Source organism: Catharus ustulatus, chromosome Z, assembly GCF_009819885.2.
Source record: "Catharus ustulatus isolate bCatUst1 chromosome Z, bCatUst1.pri.v2, whole genome shotgun sequence".
NCBI lineage: Eukaryota > Metazoa > Chordata > Aves > Passeriformes > Turdidae > Catharus > Catharus ustulatus.
Window position 1 is genome coordinate 42,709,769 of NC_046262.2, and position 23,140 is coordinate 42,732,908.

The following is a 23,140-nucleotide window of genomic DNA, read 5'->3' on the forward strand; positions in this document are numbered from 1 at the left end:
TAACTTTTTTAGCATGTAAACCTCCATAAATAATCCATTCTTATTTTTGGGCTGAGACACAATACTGTGAGATGCACAATTAAGAAGCATTTCTTTGGAAACAAGTAGGATACAGCTGTGATTTTAAAATTATTTTTCTTTGAAAAGTCAGTTAACTGGCTTGAGCAGTTTGTACTCCAGACAATGGGATGAAACAAATTGAAGACAAAACAATTTCTTCAAGAGAGTTATTACACTGGTACATAAGACCTGACATAAGGAAAATAATCTTCTGCAAGTATTTATTCAAGTAACAGAAAATATTTCATTGTCCTCCAAAAAAAAAAGTTAAAGTCAGAACTCTGATAGAAGAAATTTTTAGTACTGCTTTAAATGTAAATCTGTGCTGCCTCCATAAGGATGGTAATATATATTACTTTGAAATGCTGCAGAATTTTTATTCTCATAGAATAAGATATAATATTTTTAACATTATCGTCCTTCAATAGGCTTTTTGGCATAAGAAATATGTAAGTATTAAATGTGCAGTTAATGTAACAACCATTGAAAGCAATAGTACAACAAAACATGAAACGACAAATTAAAGGTTACTGTATTTGGTGCTTCAAAGGATAAAAGTCTTCATTCGTTCCTCAAACAGTATCATTGTTAGTTTACTTTCAGAGTGAGATCTTTTATATAATTTAAAGTTAAGATTAAATGCTGTTAAACATGTCAAAAATATGTACACCTACCGTTCTGTTGGTGAAAGGCTGGAAAAACTCTTTTATCACCTACTGCCATGGGAAAATGTTTGAAGAGCAGAGTAAGATTCTTCAAACTCTAAAGTAAATTTGATATAACATGGAATTTGCAGTTTTTGTTAGTGTCTTTTCAAAAGCCACATCACGATCTTTTGAATTTTTGTCTGAGTCTCTTGGTGTGCCAATAAATGTAGAAACATATATTACAACAATTTTTAAAGTGTCACCAGACATAAGTCTTCTAAGCTTTGTTTAATGGAATTTGGGAATTCGAAAGTAATGTCATTTTCTCTTTTTTTTTTTTTTTAGTATGGGCAGTTTTGGGATATTAATATGGGTCAGTGTGTTCCATTAGTGGTTAAACTCTTTGCAAGCTCTGTCCGTGGCACAATCTATGAAGTCATGCTAGGAACCTGGCTTGTCCAGAGCACTGTGCTGTGAAAGGGTGGATGACTGTCAGGGAGTGATTGCCAGCCATGAAAAAGGGAATAATTGAGGTATTGCCAGTAATGAAAGTCAGGTCCTTGGCTGACAAATGCTAGCTATCGATCACTATGGTCTTTTCTCACTTTCCCACCTCAAAAAAGCTGAGTTTCTGGACACCTCACAGGCACATGAACTGTTCCTTCTGCTGCCTTCTGTCCTCTATACCCTTGCACCTCATGACTTGCTTGAAGGTCTTGACCTGTCACTTGAGGATTGTAGCTATATAGAAACAAGTTAAAAATCATCATGATGATTAAATCTACAGTATCTGAAATGTTTGCTTCTTTCAATGAACATTTGCAAACACACACGCATAAATATTTCAGGCAGATCTAGTAGTGTTAGATCAATTATTACTTCTCACTGTAACATGTCTTACAATTCTAACAAAGGAAAACATTGTAACTTCAGTTTTACAAGTAATATGTCTCTCCACTGATGCAGGCTATAGTGTTTTGTCCAAGCTTCAAAATTCTACAACCTTCTGGCAAACATTCTCTTTAGAAGGCTTAGGTTTGGGACATAGCTGGAAATTTTGCAAAGAGCCCTGTCCTTGGGTGACAAAAACCCCATGGAAAACTACAGGCTTCAGGTAGAGTGCCTGGAAAGGTGCCCAGTGGGAAAGAACCTGCAAGTCCAGGTTGAGATGGTGAACATGAGCCAGCTGTGCCCAAGAAGGCCAATGGCACCCTGGCCTGTACCAGCAATGGTGTGGCCAGCAGGAGCAGGGCAGGGATTGTCCCCCTGAACCTGGCTGTGGTGGGGCTGCACCAAGCAACTGCTGCAGTTTAAATCCTGTGTGCGGTTCAGGAAAGGACATTGAGGTGCTGGAGCGAGTCCAGAGAAGGGAAATGGGAGCTGGTGAAAGGTCTGGAGCACAAGTCATATGAGGAGCAGCTGAGAGAGCTGAGTTTGTTTAGTCTGGAGAAAAGGAGCTCAGGCGTGATTTTATTGCTCCCTACAACGGCTTGAAAGCAGATTATAGCCAGGCGGGGGTCAGCCTCCAGTCCCAGTGACAAGCAATAAGACATGGGGAAATGGCCTCAAGATAGGCCAGGAGAGGTTTTGATAGGATAACAGGAAAGATGTCTTCACCATAAGGCTTGTAAAACGTTGGAACAGGCTCACCAGAGGTGTGGTTGAGTCACCATCCCTAGGGGTATTTAAATCATGTGTAGATGTGACACTTAGGCACATGGTTTAGGGGTGGACTTGGCATGGTTAGGTTTACAATTTGACTTAATTATCTTGAGTCTTTTCCCATACGAATTATTCCATGATTTAAGGTTTATCTAATTTATCTGTGTTCTTAGTCTCCCTCTTCACAACATTTTGAGTCATGAAGGAGAAAGGCACCTCAAAGCAAGCCTGTTTCTGCAGGCTTGTTATTTACTTGACACTAAAAGCCACGGGAGTGACTTCCTTTAAGGTTTGTCCAAACAGGCTGGCAAAATATCACAGCATTACTCCATTAATTCCAGCATGAAGGTCTGTACAGAGAAGTTTCTTATTACCTCAATAGAAGATGTTATGGTTTTGTACAATGGTATTTCTGGTTTCCCATTGTTTTCCTTCACTGTGAGATGTGTAATGTTTATTCTGTGCACTGAAAAAAGCAAAGATATTGAGAAGAAAAAAGTACACAAACATGAAATTACAGACTACATCAAAGTATGCACTCAAGAGTGATAAATTAGTCCCATTTATTTTCTGACTTTGCAACTAGGGTGGCATGGGAACATATTTACCTTCACCTCAGTTTCTGAAGGCAGAAATAGGCAGATTTACTATGGTTTGAGGGTCTGGGTGTGGGGATGCTAACAGTTTTCTTAAAACTTGTTTCTTTATGTAGTTTGTCCAAAGATTCAAAATCAAAATCAAACACTGAACAATCTATAAGCTGCTGTCCACCCAAATAAACTTTTATTTTGCTTTTCCTTTCTTTACAATGTGTTAGCTTGCAGGAAAATGGCAAGATTAGACAAGTTGACATAGAATATCAGACTTACACTTCTGCTTTCCTGTCTCATGTTAGCAATGGCCACAGTGTGTTTTATAACACAATTATGGGGAACAAACATATTTGAGGGTTTCTGTTCTTTTCTCAGCAGACAAAAAACACTTTTCTTAACAGTCTTGTTGCAGAAGCCAAAAACTGTGTGGAAATACTGACTGACCAATTTTCTCATCCAAGCTCACATTTTCTCATCACATGTTGAAGATTCTGCTAAGGCCTTTTGGTGTAATTATGTGTTACATAGCCACGTATGTACAGGAAACAAAGCTAACAGGGTGGGATGTGATTGAGTCTGTTAGGGTCTAGTTGCAAATTGAACAATTCTGAACGTTTAATAAATGTAACGCCGTACTAAAGAAAAGCACTTAGGCTTAACCAGCTCAGAAGCAATCTGCTGCTGCCCCCCGGTGTCCGTCAGAAACAAGAGCTGGTCTGCAGCCACGGGAGCTTTAGCACAGGCAGGGATGTAACATGAAATCTGATAGCCAGGTAGCTTGGCTGTCTGGTCGCATCCTTATCTCCCATCACAAAAACCGGCAGGACTTTCTCACTCTTCTAGGACGAATCGCCATTATTTAGCCTGGTCCCACAGCTCCTTTTAAAAGCCATCTGAGTTGTTTACCTCTTCCAGTCTTTCCAATTAAAAAGGTACAGCAACTCTAACAGTGTCTTCAAATACAGCTGGGATACAAAATCTCAAATAGTTTTTGTAATGACCCTTAAAGGATTACTTTGTCCCATTGTTTGGATTATTCTCGACAAAGAACTTGCTTACACAGATGCCAAAATTCTGACTCATTTTTAGTTCCTTACAATCCATTATTCAATTTAATTCTTTATATGTAAATTCTGAAAAAAATAATTCAGAATTTTAAAGTGCTAAACATGTGGGGAAGACATGCTGAGTTTCATATATGTAAGGCTGAATTTCAGCTTTATAGAAAACTCTGAACTCAGTTGAGGCTTATAGCAATGTTAAGATGCAGCTTCACTCAAAACTGGTTCAGTTGGACATGGTTTAAATCATGATGGCTAAAATCTGGAAATTCATAGTAGATCAAAAATTCCTCTCTCTCATTAGAAACAACAAAAAACAAGGAACAAATAAAAATGTTATACTAAATAGACTGTCTGTAAAAATCCTAAAATTTGCCATAGAAATAAAATTCCCTCTGAGGTGGGTAATAACCTAATCCATCTAGGCAAGCTTTCTAAATGTTTAGCCAGTTAGGAATATACTACAGACCACTATCAGTGTAGTATTTAAAAATAAATGTTTAAATGTTTCCTAGCATTTGCAGGTTTAATTTATTATGCAGGTCATTCTAGCCATGAAAGAAGCAAATGAGGGGGCAGGTGAAGAAAAATCCTTTGTCTCATGCAATAATCTATGACAAGAACTGTATTTCAGAAATACTCATATTAAGAAATATGACATTAAGAGGTTTTTACTGTTTAATGGGAAGCTCTAGACTCCTTGAAAAAGTTCACTGAAACTCATTGAGGTTGGAAAAGCAAACACATTTGGTGCTCCAAAAACCATCTTGGTTCAGGATATTTTTTAATTTAGTGTTTTCTAGTATAAGAAAAATGAGACTATGTAGGGTGCCCAAAGGTGATATGAAGTGTAGATACCTCTCTCCGCTTGTGTCTTTGCTGTCTTTGCAAAATCAAGGGATCTTAGTCACAGGGTTATTTTCATAACCATCAGTCATCCTCTGTCCCTTGCTTCTGTTCTAAGTTAAACGTGCTTGCAAGAGCTCACAGAATCAGAGGCACAACAAATTTTAGAAAGATACAGCACTGTGAATAGTATGCAAAGTTCTTTCTTAGCCATCTTCCTTTTATATTTCTGTTTTATTTGTTATCTAATGAACAAGCATGAATGTGTTCATACTATCATGGTTAATAGAAGAAACAAACATGATTATTAAAAATAGGAATCATTACACTTTATTTATAAATCACAGATAATAGTTTTAGGTCAGCCACAGAACAGTCCTTGCAGTCCCCAATTACACCACAATAGAATTTCAACACTTTGTACTTGCATTACTGAAGGAATTTGAATTCATATGGAATGCAGAATTTAAGAACATTGTGACTAGATTTGTTCATGGCTATGATTCCAGCTGTCTAATCAGAACACCAATCAACTATCCTGTTTTATACAGTTTATCAGAGCTGTAATTGTCATGGAAAAACATTTATCATGCTTCCACCTTTACATTAAAAAGCTTTTCAGCAAAAATCATGAAGTCTGGGTTATGAAAGAACAAGTTGTCCTACAGAGTGCATTCTGACCTTGGTTGCAGATTTACATTTCCATTGTGAAGTACACTCATTACAAATAAAACACAGCTGGTATTTAGATTTGAATCCTCTCACCTTGCTTAAACAAACTTTGAAGAAGGGAGCTATGCAGGGCTGCAGGGAGCAGCACCCTACTCTGAAAATGCCGTGACCGTACATCAGAGCTTTTGCAGGGCAGCTGCTGATGTACCAGGATCAGGCAAGCGTGACAGCTGGATGCCCACATTTAATTACAGGAGAGAGGAGTTAGTGAACCTGCCATGCTTGGAGTGCAATACTGAGGGATAAGCATTGTCTTTTTGTTCTGTATTTATTCGTTATCTAGCATAAAGTGGTCTTGTTTATGAAAAAACCATCTTAGGTGATAACCCACATCACAAAGGAGAAGGAATCATTATGATAGTTCCATCATGGAGTATCCCAATTCCATAATGGAGGTGAAAACACACACTTCTGACCAATAAAGATTTGTTATAAAAACAGATATAGGACAGACCTTCAGGTTATTTAATAAATATTGTTGGAAAATTAGAACCTTAAATTATTAATAAAAGGTCCTGCATGGTGCTATTATTTTCTTACTTCAGACATGAAAAGTCCTTTTGAAGTCTTACACATGTCAAATAGATGTTCATAGATGAGTGGTCTGCCTATTTTATAAAATGTGTTTTCTTCTCAGTTTTTTAATTTTATGTGGAAATTTACTTCATTCGATTCAAGATGATTCAAAGAAGTATGCCTTCATACACATACTTCATACAAAGGAGTATGCCTTTGTGTTTGATTCAAGGAGGAACCACATGATCTCTTTTAATCCAAGTCAGAGCATGAATCACAATACTTTCCGCCCTCAAAGCATAACTATTTTGTATATCTGGAGATTTATTCTTCACAGATGCATAGATGTGAATTAAGGAAACTCCATGGTAAGAAGAATTAGGACCTCAGTGATAATTAAACAAACTGGAAATATGAAAATGAAATTTAGAACCTGCTCAGAAAAGGGAAAAAAACTCCTATTGACAACAGTATAAGCAGAATATATTTTCTTCTGTATTATTTTCAACAGCATCTAATGCTACTCTGATTTCCTTGAATTTAATAATGATGTTAACTTAATTAACTCTACAAATATTCTTGGATTCAGCAGTTATTTCATTCTTTTCAGGTTGTGCTTTTACTACAGTGTGACAAATTATGTTGAGGGACTCTTCTGATGAAAAACATACTCTACTGATGTGTATGTATTGAATTTGGGTACTTTTCAGTATCACAAATTATTTCCTTCATAAGACATTCAATGTCGTTACATTTTTATTAGGTAAAAGAAATTTCTTGACAACTCCTAATTATAGAATCATTAAGGCTGGAAAAGATCTCCAAGATCATCCTCTGAGTTCAACTTTTGACCAAACACCTTGCCAACTAAACCACAGTGCTAAGTGCCACGTCCAGTCATTTCTTGAACAGCTGGACCCAACCCCGTGGTTGTCCTGTAATACTGCCCAAGGTCACTCAAGATAACCTTTTGCACAAACCTCCCCAGCACTGAGGTCAGGCTGGCAGGTCTGTATTCCCTGGATCCTCTTTCCAACCCTTCCTGCAGAAGGACATCAGACTGGCCAGCCTCCAGCTGTCTGGGACCTCCCTGGTTAACCAGAACAGGTGATAAATGATGGTGAGTGGCTTGGTGAGCTCTTCCTCCCTTCCCTCAGGACTCTTGGGTGAATCCCTTCCAGTCTCACACACTTGTGATTGTCCAAGTGGCATTGCAGGTCCTTAACTAACTACTTTCTCCTGGACTGCATGGGGTCTCTTCTGCTCCCCATCCCTGTCTACCAGCTCAGGAGGTTGCCCTGATGATAACTGGGCATTCTGTTAATAACTGAGGTAAAGATGGAATTGAGCAAGCCAGCCTTTTCTCCATTCTTATTGACAATGTTCCCACTCTTTATCCAATAAGTGATTGAGATTTTCCCTGGCTGTCTTTTTGTTGTTAATATATTTATAAAGGCACTTCTTATTGTCTTTCACAGCACTGGTCAGATTGAATTCTAGCTGAGCTTTTGCCTTACTAATATTCTCTCTGCATAACCTATTGGCATCCTCGAACTTTTCTTGAGTTCCCTGCCCCTTCTTCCAAAGGTGGTAAACTCTCCTTTTCGTCTGAGTTTCAGCAAAAACTCCCTATTCAGTCAGACCATGTTTTTGCGACTTAGGGACAGCCTGCTCCTGCCTCTTTAAGATTTCCTTCTCAGTTATGTCCACCCTTCCTGAATGTCTTTGTTTTTAAGGGCTGTTTTGCAAGTGACTCTCTGAGCCAGAGTTCTGAACAGGCCAAAGTCTGCCCTCTGGAAGTCCAAGGTAGAGGTTCTGTTGGTCCCCTTCCTTATTTCACCAAGAACAGAGAAACTCTATCATTCCATGGTCACTGTGCCCACCACATGTCCCCCACCCTTCTCTGTTTGTGAACAGCAGCTCAGTCAGGGCATGCCCTGGCAGGCTCCCCTACCAGCTGTGTCTGAAGTTACCTTCCACACACTCCAGGAACCTCCCAGACTGTCTCCTCTCCACTACTGAGTTTCCAGCAGCCATTTGGCGAGTTAAAAGTCTCCCAAGAACAAGGGCTAGTGATCATGAAACATCCATGGATAGAATATGTCTCTTCATCCTGGTTGGGTGGTCTGTGACAGACCCAGCAGGATCTGTGCCTTGCTGTCCTTCCCTCTGACTGTCACCCACAGGCTCTCAGCCTTATCCCCACTGCCCCTGAGCTCTGTACAGCCAAGCCCCTCCCCAGTGTACAGAGCCTCTCCTTCCTCCCCTGTCCCTTCTGAAGCACTTGCAGCCATCCACTGCAGCACCCAGCCATCCCTCCACATTTCCATGGTAGGAACTCCATCACAGCTTCCTGCTGCCAATGGCTTCCACTGTTTGTTACCCATGCTGGCTGCACTGGTGCGGATGCACTTCAGCTGGGCCGTCCGTGTCACTCACAGCACTGGTGTGCCACCCCAGGTTCATCTCTAGTGAACCTGGTCTTACTCACTTTCCCCTTCAAAGCTAGTTTAAAGCCCATTCAATCAGCCCTGCTAACTCAGCACCCCTAGAGATGCAGAAGAGTTTTGCAAGCAGCATTGATCCTACTGAGTGCTATGCTCTCATGAAATATTTGTTGTTTGAAGGTTATTACCGAAATATTAATTTTTTCCCCACTTTTCCTGCTCCTTCCCTGGCTTTCATTTCAAGTAGTTCATCTGGAAATTAGTCATTTCTCCTGGGATGTTGACGTTTTTACAGTGAAACAAGCTTGATCTGACAAAAAAATATTGTCTGTTGCCCTTTTGGGTGTCTGTCAAAGGGTCACAGCAGAATCTCAATGTGTTCCTTGCAGTTCAGACAGCCTGTCTTAATCTTTCACTGAAGGCAAGAGTCTAAGAAAGAAGTAGAAGGAGATAATTCTCTATTTTTCATCAGCCCCCAGACTGGAGACTGTACTGTTTCTTATTTATGGTTATCTTTCTCTTGATAGTTGCATTCCAAAGAATTGAAATTTGTTGGGGAGGGGGGAGAATTTTAAACACAGTTTTCAGACAGGGAAGGAAGTAATGGAAATTACATACTTACTCTAAGCCATTTTTCTTCAGGTGATGTGGCAGCACTGCAAAGTCGGAGGAGAAACACCCATTGCAAGGACACATCATTACATTCACAGTACACCCTGACAAAGTAACGATTGATTTAATTTCTCTGTTCAAAATTATTTTCCTTATGGTGTGTAAAATAACACATTAGCAGCCCATTTGTGGAGCTCTAACCTAGACAGCATCAATGAGGGTTTCCATACAGCCTTCCACTGCAGAGCAGCAGTGTATTCAAGAAGCCTGAGTGAGGGAGCAAAAGACACCATGTCCTGCACTCTGATCCTGACTCTGACATCCCTGAGCTATAGTGCAGCCCTGGGTACAACTCCTAGACCTAGATTTCCTAAACGGCTCCCCAAACTTTGCCATTCATAGAGTTTCAAGAGAATGGTAACTGAGTAGCAGTACTTTTTAGTGGTTCTTTGACTTCTAAAAATGAGCCATTGTTCACATAAATAAATAACCAACAGTTGGAAGTCTTATTGATGTCTTTAAGCAGAATTCTCTGTATTTTGAGTAGAATTCTCTGTGTTTTTAAGCTCTGAGTCTTTAAACAGAATTCACTGTCTGTCCCTTCTTTTTGATCTCTCTTGCACATGGAACCAGATGGTATCATTCTCACCTTTAACCTCTGTGTTGAAAGTATAAAGATGCGATCAGGTGTATTAAGCAGATGTTGCTCCATGTTTATGAAAAGCTTTTGCAATTGTCTGAGAAGATGTGATACTGATCACGTCTTCTTTGGCACTTTACCTGGAACTCTGTGCATACTGAACTGAATGTTGCTCAAAATTGAGTAAGGGGCACCTCCCCAAACCTGGGACCACCACAGACCCCTAAGAGGCTCACACAGGCACAGTGACTCATATTTCATAAAGTGGCCCAAGCTAAACAATTATGCAATATGTAGGTGCAATTACGTACTGGAAAGGTGGGTTTATGTAGACTTCAAGGCACAAATTCTCTTGCTTTTTACCCCTTCACATGCGTACTCTGTGGAGAATATCCACCTTGTACTCTGCAAGGAATAAACAAAATTTCCTTTCTAAGAGTCTTTGTTTCTATTTACGGAGTTCCTAAAATTATCGACATTATAGGACATACAGAAGACAAAACAGAAGAACTTAAGACACTTTTCATCCATATAGTGGAAGATTTCCAGCACTAAGGTGAGGGCTCCAAGCAACACAACATGGATATTTCTTGAATTTACTTTTCAGGGCTGTATAAGTGAGAGATTAATTTTCCAAGAGTGCAGTGTTGCAAGCACTAAATTCACACAAGAAGAAGACTTGCTCATTTGTTCATTTTGTGATTTCATCTTTTGCCACACCTCTAGTCACCTTGCAGAGGTGTTTCTGAGAGTGCTGACTGGCAGGTGAGTTCATTTGAAAATACAGACATGTTGTTGTCATCAGGTAATTCATGTGCCAAAATGGAATACTATTTTTAGCCGCAGTTCCAAGTGCTCCTCACTTCCCAAGAGCTAGAGGTTTCTTCTTCTTTCGCTAAACATGAGAAATATGGAAAACATCTACAATGTCTAAGGAAATGCTGAAATTTACTTGGGATGTTAGATTGGTATATTAGATTGTACCCAAGGAGTTCCCTAGTAAATGAGATCTACTTAAAGAGTTCGTGGTAGATTTCATCATTTACCATATACCTTTGCCACAATAAGAGGTAGTAACTGATGAGTTCCTTCATTATTTCGTTCACTTCTTTTTTTACATCCATAAGTGAAAGGTAAATTTTTATGATGCTACAAGAACTTGTTTCTGTTAGACTTTGCATGAGATACTGATCAGTGTTTGGGGACATGCCTGTTTTATATCCTGTCTGTTTGGAGGAATATATAGGTCCAAAGATTCAATTAACTACCAGGGAATTGTATAAGAAATCTGAGTCTAGACAAGTAAAATTGCAACGATGGATTAATCAAAAAGCATGGCTTTTTAATTACTGGATAGAATAACACACCCCTCAGAAGTATCCTAGATAAACATCCACTCAGGCAACAAAACAAGGTTGTACTCCTCTCTGCATCTGCTTGGAACTATATCAAAGAACATCCAAACAGCACCAGCAATTTGTGATCCTTCATTTAGAAGTTTGTTTCAAATCTAAGATGTACAAAAACCAGGCTTTTGATTTAGTGGCATTATCACCACTTCTCAGATTTTGCTGTCAGGTGCCAAATATTCCATCTTTTACATCTGCAAACAGAAACTGAGCACTTGGAGGGGTCAGCAATGCATAGGCTGTGTTTGATCTTCTCTCCAGATCCCAGCAATGTCTATTTTTAATGTCTATCTAGTAGAAGAGATTTTTAATAATGGTATTCAAGAATGCATTATCTTCTCCAGTCATCTCTGGTGCTGTTTTTAGATTACAAAAATATTTTGCCAGGGCACTTCTACACATTTTTCCAGTACTTAATCTTAAGAGGTCTTTTTCTGTACTGTTTAACTTTCAGTTGCTCTGCTTGCTTGATGCCTTGCACTGCTCAGAGAATGCAATGTCTGGTGTAGATGCTTTATTTTCCACTATGCTACCTGTGAGTTCTGATCACCTTTCCTTAGCTGTTTGGGTATCACTCTCCTTGGAACTGACATGCATTTTGTTACTGAGTTGTTGCTTTAGTGTTTCATTGCTCTGAACATACCAAGTACTGAAGGTGCCCCTTCACACGTAAAACTACTTTCAACCTTCAAGTTGAGTGCAAGAATACTGTATGTATGACCAAATGGGACATGAGGTAGAGAGAGTCTAGACACCCTCCACACCTCCATTTGCACATAGGCAGGCCTTGAGTCATTTTTATATGGGTTTCATCCTAAAACTTTCAAGTGATTTTATATCAGCAGGGTACAATGAATACAGAGGTTATCAAAAGACTCTAACTCACTTTTTTATTTTCTAACTAGGTACTCAGCACATGCTGATTTTATTAGGTACTCTCAACATACGCTCTCACTTTTTTTCAATTTCCCACCATTAAATGTTTGTCAGAGCAAAAGGAGAAAGCACAACAATATAATAGATGACAGTTGTGTGTCCTTCTGATGGACAACTAGTGAATTCCTAAAGAACTAATTAATAATTTGTTTTCTCCCTGCTCTCATCTAAAACTAAATTCTTTCCTCTTTCTTCCAACATTTCTTTCTTCTTCAGAATTCATTCATTTCCTACAACTTACATTCTGTGGCTACGTGGGAAAAGACCAAGTCAGCCTCTGACTTCAGGCTGTAATCCAACTCAGAAATGGATGCTCTTATATAGAAAATAAAGAACTCTAGAGCTCACCTTGAGGGAGTGTTCCTGAACCCCGTTAAAAAAAAACAACAACCATAAAGAGAAAAAAAAAAAAATCAGGTGATAAAACTCAAGGCATTTATACAGATTTCCATGTGGAAGTGTAGAATACCCATAGACTGAGCTGAGTGCTTGAACAAGTCAACACTATTTACCGATGCAAATCATATGCTTGAGGATAATAAAGTTGTCCTTAATTCTTGATTGGAAAAAATTTCTATAAGGGTCTTCTAAAGCTTTCTCATTTAGTACCTTCCAGAAAAAAAGACAGAAGCAACCACAAGTTTCAATTTCTTATCCAGGTAGAAAACTTAGCAATGTTTCAGCTATTTGTAACAGTAAAAAACCAGCAAATATACCATTTTTTTTCTCTCTACAAATCCATTGAAATGCTTGTATTGCCACAAGACCTACTGTAGAAGAAAACTGAAGCCTTGAATTCTGCCTCCATATTTGACATTTGATTTAAAAGAGCTGAAAGGACTACCACTGAGTCTCTCAGTAAAACACGGCAGGTACTCCAAACAAAGGTTGTGAAGGAAACTTCTGAATGTGGCTTTGCCTTGACATACCCTAAGTCAAGGGAACCTTAAGGATATCCCAGATCTGTTTCTTTGCAGAACACTAAAATTGGCAGTGTAGCAATTTCTAAGTCTAGTGAAAAACAGCTGTTGTTCATATTTTCTCCCAGTCTTCCAGTGAGGGTCTGAAGAGGTTGTAAAGTGAGGACAAACAGAGGATTACTTGGAAACTGTCAAGAATGAGAAGTACTACATCAAATGTGTCAAGGTTTCAAATATTCTGTCACCTTTGCAACACTCTGTTCAAAATTACAGCATTAGTTTTGGGCCCTAACAAGAGTGGATCATCACTACACATTATATAAACCACCTCAAATTTAAAGTAGCAGGGGCATTGACCCTGTGTTAAAGCAATAACACTACAGGACCTCTGGCTATGCCTTAAGTTCTAAGTCAGCCAGGGACAAATGCAGAATCCTCTGCCTACTGCAGTCCATTCAGCAGTTACAGAAATGCTGGAAAGCTGGAATGCTTTGTCTTCTGGCTGTTGTTTTCTCTTGCTTTAAACAGCCATGTCTTTTCAGTGCTCCAGGCAGCCTAAAGCTTACTGACAACCCCCTGCAATTTGGTAAACTTTGTAAATGTGTTTTAGCCCTATTGTAAGTGTGTAAGTCTTAAGAATACTGCTAAGCTTAAGTTTAGTATACACATTTGAAAGTCTGGCCTACAAGAGCTATGGCATGTGGTCTTACTGACTACAGTGATTATCTTGGGGGAAAAAGCTCTTCCTGCATAAAGAAAATTCATTGTAGTAAAGAAGGATTGATTTCAGCTTTTAAAATAGTAGCACAGCAATGTAACAAGACAAAATTCTTTTCAAATAGTCAAGTAGTTCCAGTAAAGGAAAAATAGCAAAAATTAGTTCTTCTTGTAGTGTTTTGATGAGGAAAAGCCTGTTTATCTCTAAATATAGGAAAGACCAAAAAACGGGATATTAAACTAAATCTGTAGTGTTAACCTTTTAAAATCACTAGATAGAGCTGTGACCACTGAAATATCTTTGTCTTCTGATCTTCTTCTATTGCTGGACTCCAAATCCATACAAGTAGACTTTTACTTCAATTAAAATTATAGCATTAATAAATCAGTTTCTGCTCCCTCCTCAAGATGTTGAATGTCACTGATCTACAGAGTATGTATTTAATGCAAATGTCACCAGCCTTTAAAAACCACTCTCTCTACATTGAAATAATGCCCAGGTTTCAAGTAGTATTAGGACTTATGGCTGTAAACACATAGAAACACACATATATAATTAGTAGTTTTGGCTGACTTTCAATGTTGAAATTATTCTAACTCATTATAAAGATCACTGCAATATCTCAGAGAGTAAGTCCTGTGTCTTATTCACAGAAGTTGGATGGATCCTAACAGTACATCTCCCTTTTTGTCAATTACACACCTTAATCACCAACACCTCGTGAGTACAGTATATACAGTATCTACTGTATTTCTAGCCTGGAACTGCATATTAAGGAGTATGCGATTTTCTCAGCTGTAGTGGAAAGTCATCACAGTATGGCAGTCCTTAGATACCAACACAGAAAAATGCTCCAGCTGCCCTTGCCTTCTGCTTTTATGGACCATTTTACCTGCATGCACTTCACAATTCTGCTTTAGACTCAGCAATAACATTAACAAGTACATCAGCATTGTGTGAGCTGAAACTCTGAGCTCTGGGCCACTTATAACTGATCACCACTTACCTTTGAACAGGCTGCAATTCTACTTTTTCATGTTGCAAACCTCTATAACCCATTAGACTTGTGTTCTTCTTTCCAGAGGTAACAGAGTTTTTCCAGGGATGTGACCAACACTCCCATTTTGGTGGGAAACCATCTTTCTCGAGGACAAGGATACAGGGACATCAGTGCCTTGTACTAAAGGGTGTTTCTTATGATGGTCTCATTATCTTTAGGGATGTATATACCCTCATTTAAGAATCCTGCAACTCACAAGAGGGAGCAGCTAGATGGGTCTTAAGGTCTGCATAAACCATTTCCTTGTAGCATCTCTTCAACCCCATATGATTTCCTCTCTTTTTCATCCTATAGTTCATTTTCATATTTCTTTCTGAAGTCAGAGATTAAGTGCAATCTCAAATTTGATGCATTCAGAGACTTAAAGAGGTGCTAAGTACCATCAATGTTATGTTAAGTCCTGCAGATGGAGAGAAGACAGCCTTCTACATGGGCAAGCTGTCAAGTTGAAGGAGTGCAGAGAGGGCAGCAACAAAATGTTTGGATCAAGATTGATTTAATTACTCTCTATCTTCTTGAACTGGGCACATGGAGCACTCAGCTAATCTCTGTTAATCCTTCACACATAAAAGAAGCTTAGTTAAAGCCATTAGATATGTATTGAGATTTTAAAGTGTAGGGTTAATTCTATCATGTCAAGTAACTATGATGCATTCAAAAGATATGGAAAATAGCTGTCGAGATCAAGAGAGTAAATATTTTTCTTAGTCACAGAAGTCAAATGGATTATTTGTGTTTTCTAGAGGTAAAGTGGATAGAAGGATTTTGTTCAATGGAAACAGAAGGAACCACAAACAGGCGGAATGGTGATACAGTATCTGTTATAAAAACACCTTTGTTATGCTTTACACAATGTTCAACTTCAAAATGGAAAATCAGCAAAACCCTCACAAATGTAAGAACTTAAAGTTAGCTGTGTTCTTAGGTGTTACACGCTTACTTAGGGCTAAAACATTTACAGTACATTTTTACAAAATTTACCAAATTGAAGGATTTCTATTTTTCTACTCAAGAGAATTCTATCTGTAGCAAGGTTGCTTCTCAGCTGTTCATATGTTAGGACAATTCTGGTTGTGTATTAAGAAAAAACGACATTCCAGTGTGTTAATGTGGCAGACTATGTGGCAGCAGCTCATTTATTTGTCCTGTCAGACTTAGATGTAGCAGCCAAATTGGTGACTTTAGTTAAAAACCTCCTCAGAGGTCTCAGATAAATTCTATTAAGAGGGATCATATAGCAAAACACTATTTCTCCAGGTGAAATATTAAACCAGGCAAGTGAAAAAAGTTGATGTTCTTCTCCTGAAGGTCTGAAATATTTGCAAGGTGTTATCAATATTTAAAATTTAAACTGGCCTGATCTTTTCTTCATTTTTAAACCAAAATACTTGTTTTCTCTAAATTATTAATGTATGGGTCTGTAAAATACACTTGTATGTATCCAGATGTAGTACAATCAATTTATATTGCTATGTACAAAGTTAATGTTCCTTACAAATTACAAGGTTAAAGTTCCATAATTTGAAAGTATGGTCAATCTTCAGGGACAGTCAGTTTTCCATTTTCCAAAGTTTTCAATACTTAGGAACTTAAAATATCATTAATAATTCTTGCTTTCCTGGCTATATCCCCTTCTGATGCAATGTGAGTAGTTAGGTGAAATAAGCAGGGATTGACCCAATGGTAATACCTACTGGTATTAGTAATTTAGGATATAATGATGATATAAAATACAAATCAGGGACACTGAATTTGTTGTAATAAGAAAGCAAATAGAATTCAATGCTGTATGTTCAGGTTCTCAAATTACTAATTTGTTGAACACAAGCAGGCTGAAGTCCTGTAGACAAGCATCTATATGAGGTTAATGGCTTTATTAATTTTTACCCACGTATAGCAAATAATTCTGTTGATAAGGACAGTTAGGCTTCCATTCACTAAACTAGGTTTGTAGATTAAATGAAAGGAAATCAGCATTTATCTCCTACAGAGAATTTTCTCTTTCTTTGAAATCTGTCCAGTTGCAGTGTGTGTGTGTGTGTGTGTGTGGACATTTACTCCTTCTAAAATCCCCAAAAAAACCACAAATTACAGAATCACCACTGCACACGAGGGTGGATGCTTACCTGCAGTACAATACACATCTCAATTCCTTATCAGCAAAGCTAGATTCTCCATTTCTTTCTCTTAGCAGCCCCTTAGGTTTTTTAGATACATTGAGGAAGTGCCTGTTTACCTGAAAGCAAAGCAGGAAGAGGTGAAGCATTGCATTTATTTCATTCTCTATGACATTAACCGTCAGGTTTATTGCAAGGAAGAAAGACAGATGTCCTGAATCCACTGGGCATGATTTGTATCTTCTGTCTCTGGGCAAATGCTAAATGGCTTCTTTACAGATACACTTTCCTACTTGTTCATGTTTTCAGAGCTGGGGTTTTGTTTGTTTGTTTGTTTTTTAAGGTTTATATTGGCATCTTTTCCTGAGAGAGAAATAATCACAGGAGAAACACTCCTGCCTCAGAACTTGCATGCCATTCAGAGAGGACAGGAGGGAAGGATTATTCTTCTTTACAATATGTTTATTGAGAACCAGAGGTGTCCTGAAGTAATGGCTTCTCCTTTTCTACTTCCTTAGCCTCTGACAACTTGACTTCCAGAGGACTTGAACTGTTAGTGGCTGATGCTCATCCATGCTGTTCAGGAGCAGCTGCAGAGGTGACTCAGAGACATTAATGTATCTTTACTTGCTCCCAGAAGATAGATACCTGCTAGGCTGACCTGAGGCTGTCAGACACCAGTCCTCCCACTCCTTCGTGCCCAGACTTTGCACAATGAGCTGGACAGAGTTGAATGAGAAGCAGGCTGAAGTCCCACAGACATCTATGATTGGCAAGGAAGGGTTAATGTTGCAAAGCAAAAGAATATTCTTTTTGTCCCAGAAAGTGCCACACATCAAAACTGGTAATATTAAATATGGGAGTGACTCTGTAAACATCCCTAGGGAGTTGAATTATTTAGAAAGCTGTAAAAAGCCCCAGTGTTCCTACTCAAAACATCTCCGTACCAATGTCTGAATCTGTGTGCTGGATAGATCCATCAGCACTCGATTAATCCAGAACCAATAACAAGAAAAGGAAGGTGCATTCTCAGACAGTAAATGTGATTAGGCTGAACCTAGCATTGAGCTAGGACTCTGTTTTAGCATAAACTTGTTTACAAGTGGAATTGTCTTAGGTTACAATACAGGATGTGATAAAAGATATCTATTCTATCAACATCTGTTGAGGGTGGGGGCAGTGATCCTTATCTCCACGGGAAACATTCTGCTAATGGGCCATCCATTAAAACCAAGTAGGGTATTTATTTTTTCAAAATCAAGTAGGGTTCTTTATCTTTTCACAACCCATCCTTCCTCCAAGAGTCATTTTCTGCTAATGACCCATTGAGTCCCACTGTGTGACTGATAAAATTACTTCATCCCATTGGAAGTTGCTCCAGCCAGGGGGAAGAGCCCAACATTTCTCACGGAGATAAAAAACAGAGGTTTTGGGACACTAAGGGAGCCCCTTTCTCCACTGGACTCCACAGGAAAACTGGATTTCTCCACATCACCATTGGACCTCCAGAGGAAAACTGCACCTTCTACAGGAGCACTGCTTCAACTGAATCACATCTGTCACTGCAGGAGGATGCAACCACCATTTAATGGGACTGCTACCAACACCCTGCCTGACGGGGTGTCAGGTTGTACTCTGACTTTGTCAGGGTTTGGAGTTTGTTTCTTTGTAGTACTGTATTTCTATTTTGATTTCCCTAGAAAAGAACTGTTATTCCTAATTCCCATAACTTTGCCTGAAAGCCCCTTGATTTCAAAATTATAATAATTTGGAGGGAGGGGGTTTACATTCTCCATTTCAAAGAAAAGCTCCTGCCTTTCTCAGCAGATACCTGTCCTCCAAACTAAAACAGGAATAGACACATTTTGATATCCTTCTTAGACTCAGGCTTTCCCAACAGTGCCAATATATGCTTTTGACTAGGGTAAAATATAGGTAGTCTCCCTTCTCCATGAAACAAAGGTGACATTTAGATTACTTGTCTTTAAGATCCCAGCTCTACAACACACTCTGCTTCAGAAGGGTTTTTTTTTGCTGGATAGCAAAGCAGAGCAAAAATGGAGCACGTGGCATTTTTCCATCACTACTGTCAAATACATGGAAGCTGGAGCGTTAGCTTTCAAATCGTGAACTAATAAACACCTTATTTGGTAAAAAACATTTAGGTCAATATCATAGATTTTTATGATATCTCAAGAAAATTTGAGTTGCAGGCTTAGAGTACAATCTACATATGGTCTTCTGGGAATATAATTTCAAAACTTTTGCTACAGTGTTATTACTATACAAATTATTTGCCAAAGGGAACAATTTAAAGGGGTCAAACATTCCTTAAGTTACTTGCCTTGGGAGATTTTTCAGATTATCCAGTAACAAGAGTAGTTAAGAGGTAAACTACCAAGTATTTAATTTACTTAGTAAAATATATAATAGGCATTCAAGTATTAAACAAAAACATTACTCAGTAAGGAAACTAATTCAGCCTGAATGGTTTGAAATTACTAAAATATCCTCTATGAAATATTAGTAGAATGGGTGCATCATTTTATTAACAATTCAAATGAAGAGTCAACCCCTTTAGGGAAGACTGCAGATGATTCAAGTCTGAACTTCAGCAGAGTTGCAACCCTTCCACCAGGACCGGTAGTAGATGCCTGTTCTACTTGAGAATTCCAGTTCTACTGGAATTTAATAACAAAAGCTGTAAAAGGGAATAAACAAGCAAAATCCATGTTACAATAAACTGCTTTTCAGAACAGAGAAAGTAAAATGCCTATGCAGTGAGAGGGGATGAGAAAACTTGGAAGTAATTGATTTGAATAAGGCACAGGTTCTGAAGTGAGTGGCTATTGTGGAATAAGGACCAATACAGGTCAGTGCTACAGTCAAATCTCCCTCCACTTGTCGCCAAAAGGTAAAACTGCATTATCTAAACAGTGGATGTTGATGAGAAAATTTGGATTGATATTCACATGCCATAGTAGAGACAAGCAGAAGCTTATAGTAATTAAACTATTTTTCCTCTTCTGTGGTACCTCAAGCTGTGTTTGCTAATGTTTTTCTGCATAGGCAAAACTATTTTTTTCTACACAGGCAAATCTGGCCAGTTCTAGTCACAGCTGCTGTAACAGAGGTTGATTAAGTGTTCAAAGAATTCCCTAGCAGTCCTGACAAAGGAAGGATTTGGCCTGACTCCTCCCAAAGAGCTTAATTTCATGAGGGAAGATAAAGTAATTGCTCCTTCAATAGAAGAAAGGTTCCTCAAGCTGAGGAACTGAGCTGGGGTGTCATGTACTCTACCACATCACAGCTTTTGCTAAATTGTGCTGGCAGCTGCAAATGGAAGAAAGCGCTTCATTCTGTCCGAAGATGGTTGCCCAGCATCCAAGCATCTTCTTTTTTCCAGAACATATGGCCTCTCCAGACAAATTATTCCATTGAGGTTTTTCCCTGCCAAAATTTACTTTGATTTTCTATCTTATGGAATTTACTTTATTTGACAGACTTCCCTCTGCATCCAAACCAAAATATGGGCCATGGTTTTAGAAGTTAATCCTAGCGGGCTTGGTTGATGTGGTGTCAGGAGATTCTGAGATGCCTAGAACCACAGAACCAAAGAACTTTGGAGAAATGTGTTGAGGAATATCTGTTGGTGCAGATAACTTGGTTTGGAAGATGCAGATTGAGATGCAGATTTGGCTCTGGGTGGGAGCTCAGACAAGAGGCGTGAACTGCTGGACATTTGCACAACAAAGACCGTGAAGTCTGCTGCTGGCCAGCCTCTGGAAAGGGGAATGTGAATTGCCAACATTTGAAACACAAAGGGCAGGATGGCCGATACTGCCAGCCAGGTGAATGGATGCTGGGAGACACAGCAGGATCTGAGGACTCAGGAGGAAGAGGGAGACTTGAGCTCACTTGGACTGCAAGGGTATGAAAGCCCAGGGGTTCCTTTCTCGGGATCCTCCTCGGAGGCAGAAGCTGGGGCTGTTTCTGTGTTACTGCGCTGTGAATAAAGGGTTCTGTGGAATGAACATCCGAGGCTCTGCCCTGGGAATCTCCTCTGGTGTGCGAGTGGGGTGAGCAGGGTCTTGAGCAGGGTCCCAGTGCATCGCTGGAGCCACCTGCTGTGAAGGGGCTTTGGTCCCAGCAGTGACAGTCTCTGGTGGTGGGAGTCTGACTGCCAGAGTTTCATGAATTCTCCTTAACAGGTGTCTGAAAAGCCTCTGAGACATATGAGTTCCTATTTTGGAAAATTCTCCTCTATATATCACATTATACAAATACAGAACTAAACATATTTTTCTAATTTTTTAAGAATCCATAAATTCATCGGATGGGGACCTTCTATATATATCAGGGTCTTAAATATTCATCTTGAATTACACTTTTACAACCAGCACAGGCTATGCTACTTGAGTGTTCCTCACATCCTTGTCACTATGAAAATAGCTGTGTTGCTATTGCATCTCTTCTGCCCACTTTTTAGAAAGAAAAGAAGTGGGTTGTAGTTACTTCACTCTCAAAAACTTAGGCTGTAAGCTCAGCATGTTTCAGATGTCTTACCTATTTTATGCTGCTCCATCCTGTATGTACACCCACTAGAAACACCGATATCCCATGTCAGGTTTCTGAAACTGGATATCCACTTCAAATGATAGTATGCTTTTTTTGTTGTAGAAAACTAAAAACATTAGCATCTTTGCTTTAGGACTTATGAAACTTCAATAGAAGAATTCTGGTTTTTTATATCTTAGAATTTTTAGGAAGAAAATCTGAACCATTTCAACCCACTGTTACTTTTCAATAGGAAAACAAAGCTTGAAAACTACCTAAGAGCAGCAGGTAGGATTCCAGGCAAGGCTAATGTAATGAATAATGGCCCCAATTCACAGACAGTATTTACAGTAATTTCACGAATACAAGCCGCACTGTTTTGACCAAAATTTTGCTCTCATACCATGAAAGCGGCTAATATTCAGGTGCGGCCAATATGTGAATAATTTTCTGACGTTTTCAACCCTGGGAGTGCAAACCAAGTCAGTGCAAACTGCAAAGTCGAGCTCCTGCCAGTAAAACCCTGCATTTACGCGGTTGTTACAAATTGATACTCTGTTGTGCGGTGGGTGGAGCTGCTCTGTGCAGGGAGCACAGGGGGTGGGGAAGGCGGGGCAGCTCTCTCCTGCTGGCCCCACGACTCGGGGGAGGCAGGGACAGCTCTCTCCGCTTGGCCCCGCAGCTTGGAGGAGGCAGGGGCAGCTCTTTTCTGCTGGCCCCGCGGCTCGGAGGAGGCAGGGGCAGCTCTTTTCTGCTGGCCCCACGGCTCGGGGGAAGGCAGGCAGTACTCTCTGCTTGGCCCCGCGGCTCGGGGGGCTCCCGTCCCCGCGTGCTGCCGCCGCAGGAGCAGGCAGGCTCCATCCCCGGCTCCCATTGCCACCGCAGGTGCCGGCGGGCTCTGTGCCCCCCCTGCTGCCGTGGGGCAGAGCCGGGCCAGGGTGACCGAGCCCAGCGGTGGCGGCGGCCGGCCCCGAGCGGCCCCACCAAGTGGCAGCGCCGAGCTGGGCCACCCAGCCGTGTCGGCAGCCCCGAGCCCTCATGGCCCGAGCCGAGCCAGTAAACCCCGCCCTGCCGCGGTTCTGTTACTAATTGGCAACTTTGTTGCACGCGGGTCCTCGCTGCGAACACAGAGCGGCTTATACTCGAGTGCGGCTTATTTATGGACAAAAAACGAAATGTTTGCCAACACCCAGCCATGCGGCTTATACTCAGTGCGGCTTGTATTCGTGAATTTACTGTACTCTTTGGCTCGTTGCCATATGGAGGTGAACAGGAATCTCCTATGGTGTGTGAGACTCATGTCTGTAGTTCCCTCTCCTGGTCATTGACTGAAGAAAACTTCTGGGATATGAGAATCCTAGAGGTACCATCGTATGCTACCATGTGATTTGTATGGCCTCACATTCCTTTCTCTGTACTTACCATGCTGTCTGTATGATGGAATTACCTTCCTGGTGTGATTCTGTATATTTATGTGCCTCCAGTGTGTTTTCTGCATTACCTCACAAATTGAAAATGCTGCCTTTAAATAAGGGCTACATGAAGGAAGTTTCTTGGGCAACAGACATCTGGATGCAGTTTTTCTCCTCAAGTCTTATACATGGAAA